The sequence below is a fragment of the Camellia sinensis genome, chromosome 15 (assembly GCF_055761805.1).
Source record: "Camellia sinensis isolate YWXY chromosome 15, ASM5576180v1, whole genome shotgun sequence".
NCBI classification, from domain to species: Eukaryota; Viridiplantae; Streptophyta; class Magnoliopsida; order Ericales; family Theaceae; genus Camellia; species Camellia sinensis.
This window is the reverse complement of record NC_138975.1, coordinates 63,936,989-63,946,044: the sequence shown is the minus strand read 5'-3', so window position 1 is coordinate 63,946,044 and position 9,056 is coordinate 63,936,989.

Genomic DNA, 9,056 nt, shown 5'->3' with positions numbered 1-9,056 from the left:
AATGTCACATCCAAACTATAATTATTTCAAATTTTCTTTCCTAACTATCACATCCAAACAAAAAAATGTCAATTTCTTTTTTTCAAAAGGAACTAATTTAGCCATGCTAAATTAATTAAAAAGTTAAAAAGTCAGGTTAAATTAACACTTCCCAAATCCAGGTTAAATAAACAACTTATTTTCTTATTTGTTACAAGTTATTTGTCGTATTACCTATTTATTTTTTTATATATCTTTTCGTAAAAAGTCAATAAATTAAAAAATAAGCAAATTCCAAACCAAGTCAACTTTTTTAATTTTTGAATTATTTAGGCTTGGTTTGGTAACATCTTAAAAAAGTAAAAAAGTCACTAAAAAAATCAAAGATTATCCTTTCTTTATACTTTTTACATGTTTTTCATAAAAGCTAAAAGATTATCCAAAGCATACAATTTTTTTCACCTTATATTTTAACTAAAAAGATAAATTACAAATACACCCCTTAATGTTTACTTAAAGTAAAGATTGGCTCATGTGGTTTGAAAAATTACAAATACCCCATTGTTAGAATTTTTTTATTTAATAGAATTAACTAAAAAATGAAATTCATAATTATTCTCCTATACAATAATAAAATTATCTAAATTATTAATTGAAACATATTTCTACTATCATTAAAAACTGTTAATTGATTTGATAATTTATTAACAAAGAAACGATTTATTAGGAAATTAAAAATATCAAAAAATGAAATGTAATTTTTAAAATCATAAAAAATAATTCATATTTTAATTAAAACTTAAGAAATATATTTATAATTTATCCTAACCAGAAAGTTACTAATAGCCTATTCCCAAACTGTCATTTCCAAACCAAGCCCAGACTTAAAAATAGTGCAAATACATTTATTTATTGAATAATCATTGATAGCTCGAGAAATATTTGGCCGAAATTGGCTCGAATATCCAAAACGACGTCGTTTTGGGTATTTTTTTTTTCCCTTCATTTCCCTCTTGTATCGCTGAAAACAGGGAGAGAAAAGAGAAAGAGAGAGGAGAGAGAAGAGGAAGGGGAAAGATCTACATGTGTGTGTATCTGTGTGTGTTGATGATGATGATGATGATGATGATGATGATGTGTTGTTGATGCTCTCTCGGTGGGTGGGTTTGATTTTTGTGTTTGATTGGGTTTGATTTTTGTGTTTGATCGGTGAGTGGGTTTGATTTTGATTTTGATTTTGATTTTTGTTAGAAATTAGGCGCCCATGTGGCATGACCCTTTGAACCTTTTGAACCTGATCCATGTAAGTTTGAATTTGAATTCAAAACTTATTTGGATAACCATTCAGGATATCTATAGCTATCATATCAATAGATATGGATAGATGGATAGATAGATATTGGTTGATATATATTTAATTATATACAACTGATATGATGAGAGATACGTATACGTTATGTGGTTTTTACCCATAACCTTTTTTTTTTTTCCAGACTCTCTCTCTGACTTTCTCCCATTAAGCAACGATCAAGCCATTTTGCACTATGACTTCTGTGGGTGATACTCATTTTGTAGTATCACTTCACTGCTGGGTTCGTTGTTCAGATTCTGGAAGCACGTGATTTACCCACGAGATCCTTCACTTCAGACTCTGCTAAAAGGTATGGCTTTGAAATTAATCATCCGTTGCGTATTATACTTTGATTTACAATTTTGATTTTGATTTCAGTTATGTGATTGGGTTTGATTTCAATTTTGATTTTGGGTTTGAAAGTGGATTTGCTTATTCTTCTTTTTTTTCTAAGTAGATCTAGATCTAAGTAGTTTTGTGATGTTGATGATGATGATGTTGATGAAAATGTTGTTGTTGATGATGATGATGATAATGTTGATGAAGATGTTATTGTTATTGTTGATGAAGTTGTCCAGCTCTAGCTCCCTCTTCTCTTCTTCCTCTTCTTCTTCTTCTTCACTGTCATGTTCTTCATCTTCAGAAAAAACGAGAAAAAAAAAAAACCAAAACGTCGTTGTTTTGGCTCGAACCATTCGAACCTCATGAGTTTCGAGTTACAAAACGGAGTTGTTATTTATTTATTATTTTTTTTAATAGAAGGGACAAGAAAAAATTCTTGGTGCAGATAAGGCTTGATTTTAGTCATTTTAGGTAGAGTAAGGTTGGTGCACTTGACTTTAGCCGTTATATGTGACCATGTCTCCCGCCCTCCCACCAATCTTTACTAATAAAAGCCCTTGAAAAGGGGGTCTGGGATTATTGTTGCTCATAGCAAGCAACAACAACTGTTGCGCATTATAGTGGGCCTCTTTCATAGTTTAATTTGATATTTTAAATTATTTATATTTTTAAAAAATATCAAATAAAATATATTAATAAAAAATTACATTAATCAGATATCGTTAGTCTTTTTATCAAATTATATTTGTATTTTAAATAAAAAAATATATATAATTTGAAATATAAAATTCAATGTAAATGTGATATGATGAAAAAGATAACGATATTTGATTAGACATATTTTATTCAATACTTTTTAAAATATAAATAATTTAAATTATCGAATTAAAATTTCTAATAAGATACATAACAATTATTACTGCATGCCATGCGTAACAGTCCGTTTAGGAAGATGGTTTGTACCTATTTTAGTCACAAAAGACAAAATATGTTATTTTAGCCACAACAAATAAAATATCATATCTAACCCATAATCATTACACTCTTCTCTCACAAAAAAATTAAAAAAGTCAAAAAATCAAAAAATTCTTTCCAAACCAAACTTTTCAACCTAAACTAAAATCACTAAAAAAAAATCAAAAATTCAATCCACTTCCCAAAACCAGGAAAAAGATTCTTATTTTCCTGTTTTGATAATTGATTTGATTGCTCACCTGGACTTTCTCTTTTCATTCTTGAATGCTAATATATGGACCCCACAGGCGTGGCGAGAGCCTCTTTCATGATTAAATCAAATAAGTGTAATTGTTCTAATCATTGAATAAAAAATAATAAAATTTAAATAAGTAAGTTATTATTTATTTTGATATTATATTAAATTATTAAATCATTAATTTATCTAGAAATTTAAACAAAAGTTAATTTCACTTGCATTTATTAAACTATTGATATTTTTGTTTTCTATTTCATCTCTAAAATATCAATTTCATCTAAAAAAAAATAATTTGAATTCATGTGATCTAATTGAAGATAAATATAAATCAACAACAGTTTGAAACTAATTTGACGTGGCAAAATATAATTATACAATTTTTTATAATGAAAAAGCAGGAGACTTAATATATTACGCATCTGACAATAAGTCGTCAATTAAAATATATTAGAGTACAAAATAGATCAAAAAAGGGATAAAGAAAACTTTCATGTAAAGAGGATACAAGTCTCCACATAGGGAGAACAATAAACCTCCACATAAGGAGGAGAAAACCTTCATAAAATGAGGAGAAAATCTCAACAAAGAGAGGTATTGAAAAAAAAAAAAAAAAAATCACCACCAAACAAGCATTACCAATCACATTCACAATATATTCATCGTCACAACCGATAACTGTGGTACCCAAATTTCCATCTGTACATTATGAAATAAAACATTCTAAATCTGAGATGGTCACCTAGCATATAAAAGTGCATTTAGTAGTGTCAAAGCTCGGTCAAGAATTAGATCTGAGTAAGGATCTGAAAACTTCCTTGGTGGCATGTCGATGATAGAGACAAGATGAGTGGTAGTGGTTAGTATGGTGATGAATAAGAAAGAAAAAAAGAATAAACTGTGAAAAAAGAAACAAATGGGAGGGGATGGCTAGAAGCACCACCATCTCCCCCCTAAAGAAAAAAGGAAAAACGAGAGAAATGCTATGGTTTCTTAGAGACAGAGAGAGAACAACTAGGGTTTCTTGTATAATTAATTATACAATTTGAACAACCTAAATCATACAATCAAACACCTATCAAATTGATTGTAGGTGCAATTTGTTCAAAATAGTAAGAAAAAATAGAAGTTTTTGGTTATATGGTTAAAGTCAAAAGATTATTGGTAATATGTCCATTTCTTTAAGGGATGTGACAATAGGTTTAAGGATTGATATTTTTGGAGATGTGGACATGGTTAGTAAATTTATTTAGTGAGAAGGACAAATTATTATTTTGAAGGATTTTTTTTTTTTCATTTTTACCCTACGTGAAACGGTCGCCAAAAGAGTCACTAGAAAAATGGTCGTCAATGTCACCGGAGATGGCAACGATTGGTGATATAGAAAGGCATATAGATTATGTTGACAGATAGATGGCATGTGGACAAATAGGAGATGACACGTAGATTAATAGGTAGATAGATAGATGACACGTGGACAGGTAAGTAGGTATATATGTGAGATGGATAGATAGGAGAACAATAGACAGATAGATATATAAGTATAAGACTAATATGATCTTCAAAATTATTGTCTTTTTGACACCAAAAAAATAGAGTTTTAGATTATTATCTCAAAAGTTTGGACTTATGACCGGAGTCGCTTTTAAGTTATCAAATTCTATAAAATGATATTTTTTTCCCCATCAAATTACGTTTCAAAGATTATTGATTTATACAATCGTCCCTAATTAAACTACGTAATCTGAAATAACAACAACAACAACAACAACAATAATAATAATAATAAGGAACTTTAGACACTACATACATAAAATTAATATTTTATGAATGAGCTTGAAAAAATTATGATAATTTAAGATATAAAATAAAATTAATCATTTATGTGTTGTTTGATTCATAGATTTGTATAGAAAATTGGTAAGGAAAAGAAAAAAAAAAGTGTAAAATGTAATTATATTTAATTCACATTTCACGTAATTTTTCTCTTTTTATTTTCAAATTTATATCTAAATTCATGAATCAAATACAAGTCTAAACAATTTATGAGAGGAACAAATTTGCTATGTATGTTTCAATAATTGAGCACACTCAGATATCTATTTGTTTGTCTTTGCTCTCCAAATGCAATCATTCATTTCATTACAATATACGACTTGGCGACTAGCTCTTGTCATGCGTGTGTCACTAAGTTTGGTTGTGCATGAATTCTATATTAATTAAGCAGTAATTAGATATAACAAGATTAATATTTAAATTTAACTCGTATTTACACCTGAGAATATGTACAAATCGTGCCGCCAGCAAGCAATTTCACTTGTTTATGTTTATGTCCCTAATAATTATGCAAAGAGGTGAACTCCTTAGAGCATGCATCTAGGGCTCTAAACCCTTTTCTTTTTTTTTTTATTAAAAAAAAAAATCACTGAAAAAGGAAGTGTTATTAATGAATAGAAGAGTATTATATAATATAAGTAAAACGTTATGAGACCTTTGAGTTTGAAGCTCTCAATTCAAATTTTTTAATTTTTTGAATTTTTAAAATACATAAATACACATGCCATTCATTCATCGGTTATTATATTTTAAATATAATTAATAATTAATTATTTGGTTCATATTTTAATAATCGTCAAATCACTTCAATTTGTAAAGTAAATTAAATTTTGAATTGTTATTAATTTCAAATCACATTTATTTTTTGCTGATTTATTATCAATATGGTAATGTTTATATACACATGGATATATTACACTACTGCATTTTTGAATTATTTATATAAAAATATTTAGTTTTAATTTTTTTTAGAAATAAAATCTTATTTTGAAAAATATTATGCATAAACGTAAACAATATTTCAATTTTTTGAGTTTATAAAAATATAAAAAAACATGTGTTGTTTAGGGGTCGTCTGACAATGACTTTTTTAGTTGGTTTTTTTCACTTTTTTGACTTTTTTATCTTGAGACTTTTTTTTGTTTGTTTGGTTTTCTTATTTGGCTTTTTGGTTTTGGAATGACAAATATTTATTTGTCCTTTTGTGGTTTTTGACTTATTTATTTATTTAATTTTTTTTTGTCATTTTGTGATTTTTTAGCCTAGAAAGAAAACCAAACCGGGGCTTAATCATTAGTTTTTGATAATATTTTGCTATTAGTTAAACCTTTGTAATTTAATTTATAAACTCATGTTCTAAATTAAAGATATTCCTAAAAAAACATCTTTTGATTGAAGCAAAAATCATAGCATGAATTGAGACTTGTGCATAAGTTTATTAACATTAAACTATGATTTATTCTTAAATTTTAAGAAGTTTCAAAATTATCATGAACCAGGCAAATTAAATTGATTGATAAAAATTTAAAATAATATCTTTATAATTAATCTAGTTTCTCCTACCTGAATTACAACGACTCTAGTTTGGACGCGGTCCATTTATTGTTTTGGATACGAAATTTCCTTGTCTTATTAGTTGTTCAACTCCTTATTCATCTTGTATCTCATTGAGTTTGGCTATTGGAGTATCATTGTCGTGTTTGGAACAGGTTTGGAGCTTGTTTTTCAAAGAGTTGATTGTTTAGAATTCTGCTTGTTCGCTCGAGTGACACTTCTTGCTCTCGAGCTGTTTTTTACAGTCTACAAACTACTGAGAGTTTGATATCTATGCTCGAGTGAAGCTTCTTGCGATTGAGTGAACTTTTGCAAGTCTGAACTACTAGGAGGGGTACATTGTGCGTTCGAGCGACCATTCTTATGCTCGAGCAGTGTCTTCGCTGTGTCTGGTCGCTCGAGTGACCATTCTTGCGTTCGGGCAATCTGCGCGTACATCAGTCCAAGGGGGTCAATTTTGAGTCATTTTCTCATATATCTCTCTCTCTAAAACACTCCAAAACCTATATCTACTTACTCTCTCTCTCTAGAAAACCCTCGTTAAAACTCAAATACATCTTGATCCATTCCTTTGTTAAAAAGGTAGAGCTCACCTAGAGCTTTGTTTTGATCGGAGCAAAGTTTGTTTTCAGCTTTGTCAAATTTCAACCCTTGTTTTTCTTGGTTCTTGTCTTTGAAGTAAGGATTACTTTGACCATTTTTTATGATTTTAACTTAGTTATTTGCTTTTTAAAACAAGGTAGTGATTTGAAAGCTTTTGAATAAAACCTAGGGTTTGGTTTTGAAATTAAAAGAAGGATTTTCAAATTAGGCTCTTGTATATGATTGTGACTTTGTAAAACTGGTTGGGTTGTGATAAATGGTGGATTTATCCATGGAGATTGATTTTTTAAGAAAGGGGGTTTTTGCCTTAAATTGTGAAAATTTAATTTTGTTAAGAGAAATGAAATTGATGTTAGTTTTATGGAATTGGAATAATGATGATGATGGTGGTGGAGTTAGATATAAATTATCACTCCTACTTGGAAATATTGGAAAGTATATATGTATTGAAAATTAATTATTTGTTTAGAGATATCTATTTTGGACTATCGATGAAAGATAGTTATGATTGTTGTAAAAATTGCATGAGAATTAGGTAAACTGAAATTATTTTCTCATCCATTTGTATTGAGCATTGTAACATAATTAACATATTGGAATTGTTATTGTTTGAGAAAAATGGGTGAATATCTTGGTGAATCTGGGTAAAAGTGTAGTTGTGGTATTATGTTGGCTTGTGTATTCTTGGTGAAAGTTCAGAAATCCGTGCTATTAGATGTTGAACCTTCCGGTTAATATCGGTAAAAATGACAAATTGGTAGTGCTTGTAGCCTACTTGCAGACACATCTTAGAGATTGTCAGTGTTGTATCCACTGTCCTGTTTTCTACTGAAATGGAATTGACTTCATGAATTGTGATATAAACTTGACATAGCATGGTTTGAAAAGAGATATAAAATGTTTTGACACGAGCATTGCATATGCATTAACTTCATAACTCTGATAAGATTCATACACTGTGTTAGAGTATCTTTACTAAGTTTTGGATCACCCTATGTAGGAAACCATTTTCAGGTACTGATGACATGCCTCCACCAAGGCAATAACTTGGGAGAATTTGGAGTCAAAAGTTTCTATTTTTGTTTATTGTTGTATTTATTTTGTACAATTCTAGAGCTTTATTTGTATTGAATATAAACTCATTTTTGTTGTAACTAAGCTCTGTCTTGGAAAGATGTAGTCAATAGGGCATTACCATATCTGTTTACTCTTATTTCATATCTTGTACCGGTGACATAGGCTATAGATTCAGGGTTTTAAAACTAAGAATATTATTAATTTTGCATAATAATGTTCCAGAAAATTGTTTCACTAACTGATGTAAAAAATAGAGTATGAGATTACTTATTGATTTGATTCAACTATCTAATAAAACCGAAAATATTATTAATTTTTTCTAGTTTTAAAATTGAGAACATCATCAGTTTTTTCATTTTTAATTTTTTTTTTCAGTTTTGCACATCAATGTTCCATCCTCATGCTCCTTTACAGATACAAAATTTTCAATTTTGCATAAAAAAAAATCAATTTTATCAATTTTTTCAAAAAAAAAAAAAAAAAAAACACATAGTGATTTGAAAACTCTATTTTGAAAAAGGGACTTTGTTTGGTTTTCAAAAAAATGCATTATTGCAAATTCAAGTGTCTCTGCAATTTAAGGAGAGAGACAATTTAAAAAAAAAATTGTTACATCAAAAAATATTCCCACATTAGTTTTTTAAAAACTTTGTCCAATTTTCAAAATAACCAAACAAAAACTCCCTAATTTTCAAAAAAATGAGTTTAGAAAACAGAAACCAAACACAATGATTAATTTTTTTTTTTTATTGCACATAATGGTGGTGTTTGGGAACCTAGGTTCCGGATTTTTTTCTCATTTTTTCCACTAAAAGACAAACTTTTTACAAAACTAAAAAAAACATATCCAAACAAAATATCACATCCAACCCCATAATCATTTCACTTTTTCTCTCACAAACATCACATCCAACCACATAAAAACCCAACTATCTTCCCAAACACCAAAAATTTTTTATCCAATAAAAACCTACAACTAAAAAAACCTACATAAAAACCCACTTCCCAAACACCATCAATGTTTTTTTAGTTTTTTCAATTTGAAAGTTGATATTTTGAAATTTTGAAAATCAAAATAAATGTCAAATCATCATGTTTCTTTAT